This window comes from Triticum dicoccoides, chromosome 7B (assembly GCF_002162155.2).
Source record: "Triticum dicoccoides isolate Atlit2015 ecotype Zavitan chromosome 7B, WEW_v2.0, whole genome shotgun sequence".
Lineage (NCBI taxonomy): Eukaryota > Viridiplantae > Streptophyta > Magnoliopsida > Poales > Poaceae > Triticum > Triticum dicoccoides.
Genome location: NC_041393.1, coordinates 750,446,052 through 750,459,176, shown reverse-complemented (window position 1 = coordinate 750,459,176; position 13,125 = coordinate 750,446,052).

Here is a 13,125-nt window from a genome sequence, read left to right as displayed (position 1 = left end):
GTCCGGAACCACTAGAGGTTCCGGAACAGTGTTCGGCTGAGAGCCCGACTTACTGCGGCTCTCATCAACACGATCCGCGGGGATCTTGAACCCTGCGTGTCCGATGTCTGGAATGCCGCCTTGGGGGGCCTCCAGAGCCACCTCCCCCGCTCTGGGAGCCTTTGGGACAACACCTCAGTGTCATCCGCAGGCTGAGGAGTAGTGGCCGTCGGGAGAGTTCATCGCTGAATCGCTCAAGGACCCATCCGAAGACAACACCTCGGGATGGACCCTGGCCGGACTATATACAAGTTCGGCGTTATAACAAAACTATGAAGCAAAATTATGATAGAGTGCGGATACTTACGATCGCACTAGGGGCTTCTCCCTGGGCAGCCACCCCTCCTCGCTATGGGCGGCGGTTGCGGAGTAGTCCGGAAGGGACGCCTTTCCCTTCTTGGACGTCCCAGCCTCCCCTCCGGGGCGGCTTTCCTCTTTTTCTCCCCCCTAGTACGGGGAGGTAGAGTTTCTTCTTGTTTCCCCCGCCTCCGCGGGAGGAATCTGCCTTGTCGTCGTCGGACGACGAGGGTATGACGGCCTTGCGCCGGGAGCCTGTCCTGGCCCCCTGGTCTGCCTTCTCAGGCCCCCCATCCTCTCCGGATGGGGTGGCCTCTTCTTCTTCTTCTTTTTCTTCCCCTTCGGGGGAGGAGTGTGCCTCGTCGTCTTCGAATGACGCCTCCGGTACAACTTTACGCCGGAGACCTTTCCTGGTCCCCAGGGCCTTCTTTTCGGCCTTCTTCTCCGGTGCCTTGTAGGGTGCCGGAACTAGCATCTCCGTCAGGAGAGCATCGACCGGACCTTCGGGCAACGGAACCGGACAGTTAATCTGCTCCGCTGTCTCCACATAATCCTGATCAAATATGCACAATTACTTAAGACTCCCCCACGAATACATCGGGAAGAACTTAATCCGGTGGTAGTCAGAAAACTCACCAGACGAGGAGGCCGTGCGGCATGAAGTCCACGGTCCTCGGATATGGGAGGAGGTACTTCGGAGGCCTTGAACAGTGTCTTCCATGCGTCTTTGTGCTTCATGCCATAGAGCTTTCGAAGCGTCTGGTGTTCGGTCGGGGCGAACTCCCACAGATTAAACACCCGCCTTTGGCACGGAAGAATCCGGCGAACGAGCATGACCTAGATCACGTTGACAAGCTTGATGTTCTTGTCCTTCATATTCTTGATGCAGTTTTGGAGTCCGGTCAGCTCCACAGGTTTGCCCCATGCCAGGCCCTTCTTTTCCCAGGAGGTGAGCCGCATGGGGGTTCCGGATCAGAATTCGGGGGCCGCCGCCCAGTTGGCGTCGCGCAGCTCGGTGATGTAGAACCACCCCGATTGCCACCCTTTCATGGTCTCCGCGAAGGAGTCGTCAAGCCAGGTGACGTTAGGCATCTTGCCCACCATGGCCCCTCCGCACTCCGCCTGCTGGCCGCTCACGATCTTCGGCTTCACGCAGAAGATTTGTAGCCACAAGCCAAAGTGAGGCTGGATGCGGAGGAAGGCCTCTCATATGAAGGTAAACGCCGAGATGTTGAGGACGAACTTTGGGGCTAGATCATGGAAATCTAGCCCGTAGTAGAACATGAGCCCGCGGACGAAGGGATGAAGCTGAAATCCCAGTCCACGGATGAAGTGGGCGAGAAAGACGACCCTCTCGTGGGGTTTCGGGGTTGGAATGACCTGCCCGTCCTCCGGTAGCCGATGCGCTATGTCTGCAGCCAAGAATCCGGCCGCCCGAAGATTCGTGATATGCTTCTCCTTCACGGTGGAAGCCACCCACTTGCCTCCTACTCTGGAAATATTCAGCTGTGCCGAGAAGACTTGGACTAGGGCGTTGGAGCTCGAGGAGGCAAGGATGAGCACAGGAGGAGGAAGGCATGGGAGAAAATGGGGATCCTTTATCCCTTTATAGAGGCGACGAAAGCGGTGCGCCTCCTCACTTGCCCGTTGAAAATCGCTTACTTCCCAAGCGCCACGATTGATGGTGCGGTGGGATTACCCATACCCGTATTAATGAGAATCCCGTGATAAGGGGACACGGTCTCTGATTTGACAAGACGTGTCAAGGAAACCGCCCTGCAATACGCGATGTGGCTGGTTGTGGCAAAACGGTTCGAATAATGGCCCGACCGTAATGACATATCACGTCGTCTAAAAATTTGTCAGCTGAAATATCATTCTCTCTACGGTGGTATGTAAAGATCATTTTGCAGATCCGAACACGGTCTACGTGTTCGATAATAACTTTGGAGTATTCGGAGAGGGAACCCGCCTTGCAATGCCGAAGACAAGACTGCGCGCCGGACTCATCGTCATTGAAGCCTGGTTCAGGGGCTACTGAGGGAGTCCTGGATTAGGGGGTATCCAGACAGCTGGACTATATACATCATCTGGACTATTGGAGTGTGAATATACAAGACTCAGGACTCCGTCCCGTGTCCGGATGGGACTGTCCTTTGCGTGGAAGACAAGCTTGGCGATCCAGATATTGTATTTCCTTCCTTGTAACCGACTCCGTGTAAACCCTAGCCCTCTCCGGTGTCTATATAAACCGGAGAGGTTGGCCCTTAGAAGGCCGATCACAATTACAATCATAATCATCATAGGCTAGCTTCTAGGGTTAGCCTCTACGATCTCGTGGTAGATCTACTCTTGTACTACCCATATGATCAATATTAATCAAGCAGGAAGTAGGGTTTTACCTCCATCGAGAGGGCCCAAACCTGGGTAAACATTGTGTCCCTTGCTTCCTGTTACCATCAGCCTAAGATGCACAGATCAGGACCCCCTACTCGAGATCCGCCGGTTTTGACACCAACAGTCATGTCTACTCGACGCCCAATTTAATGGCTTTCGATGTCATGTCAAGCATCGGGAAAATTACAGGTGATACGAAGCTTTCCATTCTCCCATGATACGGGCTTCCGAGAGAACTTGGATCTGAGATCGAATGGTTGCATGGCGTGATTCTAGTCCTATGGGTGAATATCCTATCCTGGAGGGTTATTCTACTAATTTTCAGCAACTTAGCATGCGACCGTTCGATCTTAGATCCAAGGGCTGCCAGCAGCCCGTATCATGGTCGCGCCTACCACGACTGTCGCCTCGCTCGCGCAGTCGCGCCCTTGGAGATTTATAACACGGTGCGTTAGGCTATCTGATGTTGGCATGTCATACATAGTCATCACTTAGTCACTCATACTACAACAAGGTTAGCTATAAGGTTGGTTATAAGAGTATTTTTTTACTTCTCTCTATCTCTTTCTTCATAGTATTTATTGCATTTGGCAAGGAGTGACCTCTTCCAATGAAATGGTGCTTAGATGAGGTGCTAAGGGCATTAAATGGCTTAGCAATCAAGTCCCCAATGCATAGGTGCTTAGTTTTTTGTTTCTAAGTTTGCTTCATTTAATTGTGTATAGACTCAAAATTGTCTTTTCACCTAGATACATGCGCTTAGCACTTTTTCTTCCTTGGGTCACCAAACTAGTCTATCTCTTCTTAATTAACTTGCCACATCAGACTTTATGCCTATGTGGCAAGCTTAGCACATGTAGGAGCAAGTAAGTACAATAGTGGGCTATAAGCCCGCTTTACATGGCATTTTTGCATATGTGGAGGAAAGAGGCAAGGAAAAAGTGGAAGAGTGGGCTCTCATGCAAGAGCTAGCCTCTACATGGTGGAGCATTGGGAGAGGCACCTGCATGGAGGTGGTCAGGAATCGGGAGACTCACGCCGGTCGTAGCGCCGCGGTTAAAATGATAATGGCAAGTCAAATCATGGTGCCCCACCTGTCCAGCAGTAACTCGCTGTCAAATCACATAGCCCTAATTTTGCAGCAGACTACTCCCTCATCTTCTCGTGTCTCTGTCGCCGACTAGGCGGAACTGCCCCGCCTACCATGTAGGAAAAGCCCCGCCCTTGACTTTTAAATAGTAAAGTATACTAATTTTGTATCCATGGATTGCGCCATGGAGCAAAGCCTCAGGAAAACGGTAGTACACATGTACGAAGTATACAGCACGCCCATCGTGTTTGCATCGCACCCCAGACGGTCGGTCGGTCTGGCACGCCGCTCTCTGAATGGAACGTGCGTCATATTGCATTTGCAAACACGTGTGGGACCGCAATTGAGAACCGACCATAGGCACCCTCCCTGGCCCCGCAAGTCGGGTGAGTTAATAGAAGAGAGAGACGAGCGATAGTACTGGAGAAGTGTTGTACATACATTGGTGCCTGGATGATCACTGCAAGACACAGAAGATCAGTTCATCCATGCATGTGACCGGACTCCAGCAGACACGCCTGGATTTGCTATCGTCTATATATCGTGCAGGTTGTGTTGTACAGGGTTGTAGTTCTGGTGAGAAATCTAAAAAAAGGTTTCTTGTCATCTCGCAAAATTAGGTTTCATGTTCTTCGGATCACTGCGAGGGTTAAATAGTGACAACTGAGTTGGGCTAGTTATTGGGGGCAGATGCACGAAGACTACTCGACTGCCATCTAGGTCAAGCCGGCTATGTTAATTAGGACATCTATCGACGGACCCCTTTTCTAAAAGTTTATCTTTAATTTGAGCTTTGATCCTCATCTAGTTTGTCCATCGGGATTCATGTTGTCACCATTGTGCAGTGAGGTTATGATTTCTTGTCATGTGGCATTTTTTCGTGTTATATGTTATAATCCGGTGCTTCAGATCAAAATGACAACAACTGCGCCTCCGGGGCACATGCATGAAGACTTCTCGACAGTCATTGATGAGGTCAAGCCGGCTCCGGTAGACAAAAGAAAACTAGTACTCCACTATATAGGCAGGAGCCTCCGCGCTTGCTTGCTAGTGTAGCTCTCTTCACACTGTCTCGTCCTCTCCAGATCTGAACAGGACAGCGGTGGCCACACACTCTCTCTCTGCTCAACACTGGTCACAGATCCAGCCGGATCCTCTCCACTGGGGAAGGTGAGAAGGTGCAACGTTCATGCGGCCGTCCTCGGCGACGGCTCTTGCCCACTGCCGGCGCGTCACAATCAACGTGTCTTGTCGTTCTCTCCCAAGCACCGCTGGCGCGGGAGGGCCTCTGACCGCTTCTTCCTCGCTGCCGTAGTGTGGGCAGATCCGGCCTCCCGCCGCCCACCTAGCGACATCCCGGCGACCCTCAGGTATAACTTCCTTCGAAACCGGCCTTGATCTACTTCCCGAGCTCCTGACGTTGCTGCATTAGTATCTTTGACTATATCTTAGGCCCCCTCGTAGATAGGATCGACCGGCTGTTCAAAAACCACCTAATTTTTTTACTGTTAAGAGGTAAAACTAGCTCATGCACTCGAATCTAGTACTACTTGGTTCAAACAAGGAAGAAACGGGGTGGGGGTGGGGGAAGATTTGTTACCTGAATCTAGGACTTGGTCGTAAGAGGAAATAATGGGGGCGAAAAGTAGGAGAGACTGGCTATCCAACTTGTCTCTAGGTCTAATAGGGAAATAAAGGGAAACGCACTACAAACTCATATAAACTTGATCTATTGGTTGAAAAAGGAAAGAAAGTGGGGACTGGGGGACAAGTCAACAGAGTAAGTCCAACACTAGATTTGCTAGCCTCACACAGTATAAGTGGCTATACCGAACAGAAATGGGAACAACCCAGATATCATGTTCTGATGTTTGTTGCCCGGAGCCACTCTTATGTAATGCCACTGGTAAAATGTAGCAGTTGCACTCTTAAAAGTAAGGACACATTAAACCAATGTTATTTTTAATGTAATGCCTCTAGTAATACGAATCAATGGCACCTTTTTCATGTCCTGCTAAATTTCCCATTAAGATAAGTTGCTTCTTTTTGTTAAAAATGCAATTATCCTGGTCCGCCTACTCTCCCGTGCCCAAATACCAACTTTGTAGCAACTGTTAATGTAATGTGCTGGTAAAATGAAGCAATGGCACCATTAAAGTAATGTCGTATTTAACTGTTGTCATAGCTAACCCTAATGCCCACACTAATATCTAGCAATGTTGCTGCTTTAGAAATTGCTATTTTCCTTGTAGGATTGCCATTCAAATAAGGAACATGCTTCTTTTCATTTGATGCATGTTTCATCACTTGTTAGTCACCCTCCTTTCCACCTTTTTGTGTAAACAGAGATATACATTTCATGCTTGATCTTAGTTGAACTGCACAAATGATAACCAAATTATAGTTGAACATTCCAGGAGCTTCACAACCAACCTTGATGTTGCTCAATTTTATTGCAACTAATGAAGAAGAAGCTCTGTGGGTTTCGTTTTATGATGGAAATGGAACCGGGGTTGGAGCCCTTTTCTTAGAAAAAAATGAAGAAGCTACTAGCTCATGGGACATTGCTTCATTTTAGGTGAACTGCACCAAAAGGTCCCATGAATTGAATCATCCATGTTGGTGACTAGTGTCATCCCTTCTACAATGGCGTTTACTGTAGATATGGTTCCCATCACGAGGTATGTTCCTTTTTGGCCGGACCGTTTGCCATAGATCCTGCATGTTGATCTTGCTCTTGTGCTACTGTTTTGGCACTGCCATGATAAAGCAGTAATGTTATTATTTTGCACCTTAATCCTGTGGCACTATTAATTTGAGGCAATGTTTTGGTACCGCTAGTGCCACTGTTTTTATATATCGAAAGAGGGGGTTCCCTCCGATTTCATTAAAGAAACCCAACCAAAGAGAACCATTATCTGACAACATCTCAGTGTAAAGGGGCAGTTATGCAACTACTGCTAGAACGGACTGAGTACTAGCAGGAGACAAGTTCGCCACATAAGCTAGGTAGGTAGGGGACACAGCACCAGCTCGACCAAGTTTGGATTACAACCCAAATGCTACCGCAGAAACATCAGGGGGAAGATAGGGACTGAAAGAGCCAGCTCCAGCATCCCATTCTAAGCACCCCCGGGCTCCATCCTTGCGACACACGGTACACCTCGTTTGCCACCTGCTCGACCCTAGTGTCACTGATAAAATGAAGTAATAATATAGTTAAAATAGAGCGAGTGTCCTCTCTATCATTTCATTTCCAATGTAGATAAAGAAAGTGCTTCTCTTTGTTAATGTATGTTTCATCAACTAGTCCCATTGTTAATGTTTAAGCATTTCTGCAAACTGGGGTGCTTAATTTTAGTTGGTCTACACAAAAATAGAGATTTGAATGTCTCAAGGCCCCTCCTTGTACTACCGCTGCACACTGATGTTCATCACTGGCAGAAGGTGTATCAGGGAGACTTGGGATGATTTCCGATATGAGGCGTACCGTATGAGGCGTCGCAGGGCCCATCTCGCCCTCGCGGCATGGCATGCTATGATACTATCGCAATATTTTCTTCTATTTATTAGTGTATGTTTCATCAACTAGTGCCACTATAATGTAATCACGCTTTTTCATTATCTATGCAAACAGGGTTATTCAGCTGCATTTTGGTGGAACTGCACAAATGTATAGATGGAACCGGCATATATGCAGAGTGCAAGGTGTGCCAAGTAAAAATTACAGACACCAACCATGCTCCATGCACACATTGGCATCCACCACCACCAGTGGGATGTGTGGCGCTCTCTGTGGATGGATCTTTCTCAGCAGGAAATCCTCTAACCAAATACTAGTAGCTTATATTGGCAGTTTTCTAGGGAGTACTCTTTTCTGAAAGAAGCACCAATCTATTTTTATTTATTTGTACACAGTGTCATAACTTTGACCCAAAGGTCCAGAGCTATTTTAGGGTGATTGGTGTAGTACTCAGAGACTGATTGTAAGCATGTTTCCATTAGCTGTCACACTGATTGTAAGCATGAGCAGACGGAAGATCAGGTTAGTGCGAAGCTTACCTTAAACCCTACCGCCACCGTTGAAACGAGGCAAGCATCGAGGGAACCATGGAGAATGGAGGGGAAGAGATGTCACGCCATCCGGCCTCCTCTTGCGGTGGGAGAACGAATACTCATGTGGCTCCGGCTGGCTCTGCACCCTCACGAACGGCACACCGTACTCGATCGATTCGTTATCCTCTGGGTGCTCGACCTTCGACTTGTACGCCCACCACCTCCGCCTGACTTTCGCCTCGAGGGAATCTATCTGCTCCATCGCCCAGAGGAGATACTCGATGAACTTGAAGGACTGCGGCGTGACTACCGCCGAGGAGTATATCGCCGCTATCTCGCTCTTTCGAATACATTGCCACATGGCCCTCACCGTCCTTGAAATCTCCCACTCATTGTCAACCCAAGTAAGGATCTCCATCAACCTGGGTAACTTTGCCTGGTTGTCGCCGGTGATCTGCCTGATTTGCTGCTGCATCCTCTCCATAGATGTCCTTCTGAGTGGTCCGGTGCTAGCTTTGGAAGATGGGAGGAGAGACGGTGGTCTAGAGAAGAGGGAGATGCGATACGGTGGTTTTGGAATGGAGATGATGGAGAGGAGAGGAGGTGGTTTTGCAATGGAGAAGAGGGAGATGCGAGGCGGTGGTTTTGGAATGGAGATGATGGAGAGGAGAGGGGTGGTTTTGCAATGGAGAAGAGGGAGAGGCGAGACAGTGGTTTTGCAATGGAGATGGTGGAGATGAGAGGAGGTGGTTTTGCAATGGAGAAGAGGGAGAGGCGAGACGGTTGTTTTGGAATGGAGATGATGGAGAGGAGAGGAGGTGGTTTTGCAATGGAGAAGAGGAAGAGGAGCGTGCGACAACGATTTATGATTGGACGAGAGGGCCCGCGCACTGTGACTGGATCAAAATCAAAATCAATTTACCCTTCAATTAACAAAGTGACCCCACATTAACTAGTCTCCCTTTTATTCTAGATCATAATTGACCATGATTTTCGCAAATAAAATATATGTTATACATTGCAAAAATAATATAATTTGAAAGTACATTCAGATACGAACCAAACGATACAATTTTTGGTGACATGCATTCACATTTTGCTTGTCAAATACAGTACGTGGTCAAACTTTGACCCAAAATACGCAACACAAAAAAATACTTCCAATACCAGCGCCGCTCTTCTCCTCTTAAACCACAACCGCTCCTCTCCTGTTCCAATCTAAATCTAGCGCCGCTCCTCTCCTCTTCCATTTCAAAACCACCGCCCCTCCTCTCCTGCTCCAATCCAAAACCAGAATCGCTCCTCTCCCATTCTAATCCAAAACCAGCGCTGCTCCTCTCCTCTTCCATTCAAAAACCACCGCCGGCGAGTGAAGGTGCTGTGGAGAAGTAGATCGATGGAGGAGTACAACCGATACGTGAGGATCGCAGACGGCGACCCTGTGAAGCTAGCTAGGATGTTGGAGATACAGTCTTGGTTTGACAACAAGGACCAACTAGCGGCAACGGCGACATCCATGGCCAAATATATGTAACAGAGCGAAAAGGCGGCGATACTCCCGGAGGGAGTCGCGCGGGAGTACATAGAGCTGCTCCTCTGGGCCATGGAGCAAAAAGATTCACCGAATCCGATCGTGAGGGAGTGGCGGTGGGAGTATCGATCCCAGATGGAGCATCCACCAGAGATTCAAGGATCGAGCATCTACAGTGTGCTGTTTGTGAGGGTGTCGTGCCAGAGCGAGCCGGTGGAGTCTTCGTCGATAGAACCCAACTGCAAGAGGAGAAAAGCAGTTGGACCGATGACGCTTCCCCGCCATCCTCTCCCTCGCCGTTCACATCGTCTCACGGGGCGGCTGTCTACCGCCAAGGTATAGGAGGGGACTGCCCCCCCCCCCAGCCCAATAGTTGGGTAGGTTGTGAATTGTCAGGAGGAGCTTAGGTTTGTTAGTATTCGCAGGTTGTGAATTGTGTTTTGTGTTGTGTATTTTGAGAGTACTTTCAGATATGAATGTCTTTTGAATTTCAGATTTTCAGTATTGATCATATGAAGTATTATATGAATTCTAGAGATCTATTTTTAGCACTTAAAAAATGTAGTTTCATGGGAGTATAAAAGTGCAGACAATGTGATTCTCAGAGAAGAAGCTGCAAGTTTCAGTTTCAGATAAGAAACTGCAACTTTCAGAGGCAGAGCATTTATATTAACACGGCCTTTTCAAACAGTGTTAACATCATGTTGGAAGTTTTATTCATGGTCAAAAATAGAACTACCAGCCAGTTAACATCATGCTGATCAACATTCATTCATAGCACATGTTCATATGATGCACAGTCAAAAAGATATGCTATTTTCAAAATGCCCACACAATGTCGAGTGTGCGAAAAACAGAGAAAACGAGGGACGAAGTTTTGACAAGTGTTGGACGTGGTGTGCGTAGATGACAATGGGGACCCACATGTCAATAAACACAGAGGCAAAAAAATTGGAGATATTTTCCCTGCATCAGGTGGAATCGAACCCGGGCGGAACAGGTGCGGGGTAGTGTCACTTGGCCACTAGGCTAGTTCAGTAGTTTTGTTACTAATAAGGCACTTCCTCAGGTGTTCGGATCTCCTCCTGCGCCTTTGTGTGCTCGCCGCAGCACCGCTGTCTGCCGTTGTGAACATGCTGAACAAACAAGAGGTATCTGGAGAGGACTGTATGTGGAGAGGCGGACAATCGGGACCCACCAGGTCTATGGTCGTACGCAAGCAAGTGCCTCATCGAAAAAATACTTCCTCCTAATGCTATACTGACGTTGGTCCCACGGGTTTTGTCAACATAGTTAGATTTTTTTAGGTGCTTCAATGTAGTTACTATAGGAGATAAATTCACAACGAAGCCGAGCAGCTGGTAGGTATCATTTATTATCACTAGGGCAGTAAGTATCAACTGGGTTTTGGGCTGCCCCGTCTAGGCTTTTTTTTTTACATGCACAGCCCACGACATGCCAGTTTGTATTTTCTTGAGGGCCGTAATGTATCGACCGGCCTATGGACCTCCCATCCGAGGTTTTATTTTTCCTGAAACATCGGCAGCCCAATTTATGTATTTTTTGAAGAAAACACAGAGGTCTGTTCTATTTTTCTATATAAGAATAAGAACGCCTGGTCCAACTTATGTTTCCCTTCTAACTATATTATATATATTTAAATTATTTTATATGTTATTATATATTATTGTTGTTGTCATCATATATTTAACAGATACTTACATATGTAAGAAAACAATATCCCACATCTTATTAACTTATAAAAAATAATTTCTTAACAATAAAATCCTGGATTTTTTTGGCAACGAAAATCCTGGTGATTGTGTACAAAAGCCTGGTAAGATTTAAGGACCAATGTAATAATAAATCACTTATTATTTAAATATATTTATAACAAAATGATCAGTCCCTGTTTATTTTTTGATAACATTGCTGCGTCCAACCCAACATTATAATTAGAATCAGCCCAGCAAAATCGTGTATTTCGAGAAAGTGCAAATGGCTTGTAATTTTTTAGGAGAAAAATAAATGGGCCGCATGGACGCTACATTATTTGTTGACCCAGTCCAGCTAATGGACTGTAATTCTAAAACAAAAGATCAAATTGACTGTAAATTCTACCCCGCAAAAAAAGACAGTAAATTCAGGAAAAATGGGTTGAATACGTGCCACATTTTTTGAGGCTGAAATGTGCGCCAACAGGTCGAAGGCAACGCAAGTCGTTGTCAACTTAGTCAACAAATTATTCTAACATTGTTAGCCGTTAGATTTACATCCAACGACCGGCATCCATCTTCGATCTCTCGTCTTCTTCCTCCAGCGTCGCAGGGACCACCTGCTCTTGCCTCCTGCTACTAGCAGCTCTGCTTAGCATGCTTCACTGTGAAGCGGTACCCCATCGTTGGCCAGGACATCCCTCGAACCCTCCACACCTCTTGTTCTTCTCCACCGACTGCCGAACCACACCGCACCAGAACCAGTTAACCCTCGTACACCTCTCCCTCTGTGACTCTACTCCCGCGTCTTCCCATCTCCGGCTCGTTGCTGTACGGGGCCTCGCCTCATCCACCACCTTGGATGCACTCGGTGCGGAGTGGTCAACATGGTTAACGAACGACATCATCGGAAGTACACTGTGCATGGAGAGGCTGACAGCTAGGTCCACGGCCGCATGCAAGGAAATACCTCCTTATTACGCGCAAAATAATGATTCCTCCACCTGACAGCTCGGACCCACCAGAAGGGCCTTTGTATTTTGTGAAAAAACATTCCCCCCGCTGACAGGTCAGACCCACTACCTATATCTTCGCACGCAAGGAAGTGTCTCCTTATTATGCACAAAAAATGAATACCCTCCCTGCTAGCTGGGACCCACCATAGTGGGAGGCTGACTTTTGGGCCAACTAAGTTGACGGGGATGGAGGGCTTTGTCAACTTAGTCAATATGAATGATTCTAGCTCCACTGACCGTACGATGTCCATCCAACAGCCATAGTGCTTCTTCAATCTCTGGTCTTCTAGCTCCAGCCACCCAAACCAGCGTCGGTCGTGCCGCATGCTCCTGCCTCCCGTGGCCGGCTATGATGTTGCGGAGGCCTCACCGCCCCTACTACTCCCACCGCTAGCAAGGCCATCCCTCTACTCACCGACACCCCCTGTTATTCTGCGGCGACGATAGCCTCACACCGCAGCCAAACCAGTGAACCCTCGTACTCCTCTCCGCGTGGGTATCCACTGTCGCGTCTTCCCTGGCTCTGCGTCATCCCTTTCCTAGGCCTCACCGTCGTCCACCGCCCTGGTGCTCTCGGCATGGCGTGGTCAACGTGGTCAAGGAACGACTTCCATCGGAAGAGTACTGTACGTGGAGAGGCTGACAGCTCGGTCCATGGCAGCCGCAAGGAATTGGCTCCTTATTATGTGCAAAATAATTATTCCTCCACCTGACAGCAGGGACCCACCAAACGGGCCACTGTATTTCGTGAAAAAAAACGTTTCCCCCTGACTGATGGGACCCACCAGCTACATCTTCGCACGCAAGGAAGTGCATCCATATTACGGGCAAAAAAAATGATTCTCCCCCTGACTACTGGGACCCACCAGCTACATCTTTGCACGCAAGGAAGTGCCTGACAGTCGGGACCCACCTGGTCGAAGCGTACGTAGCATTGTCATTCTAGTCGTGAACGTGTACGTACATACTGGTCGATGTAGAGGC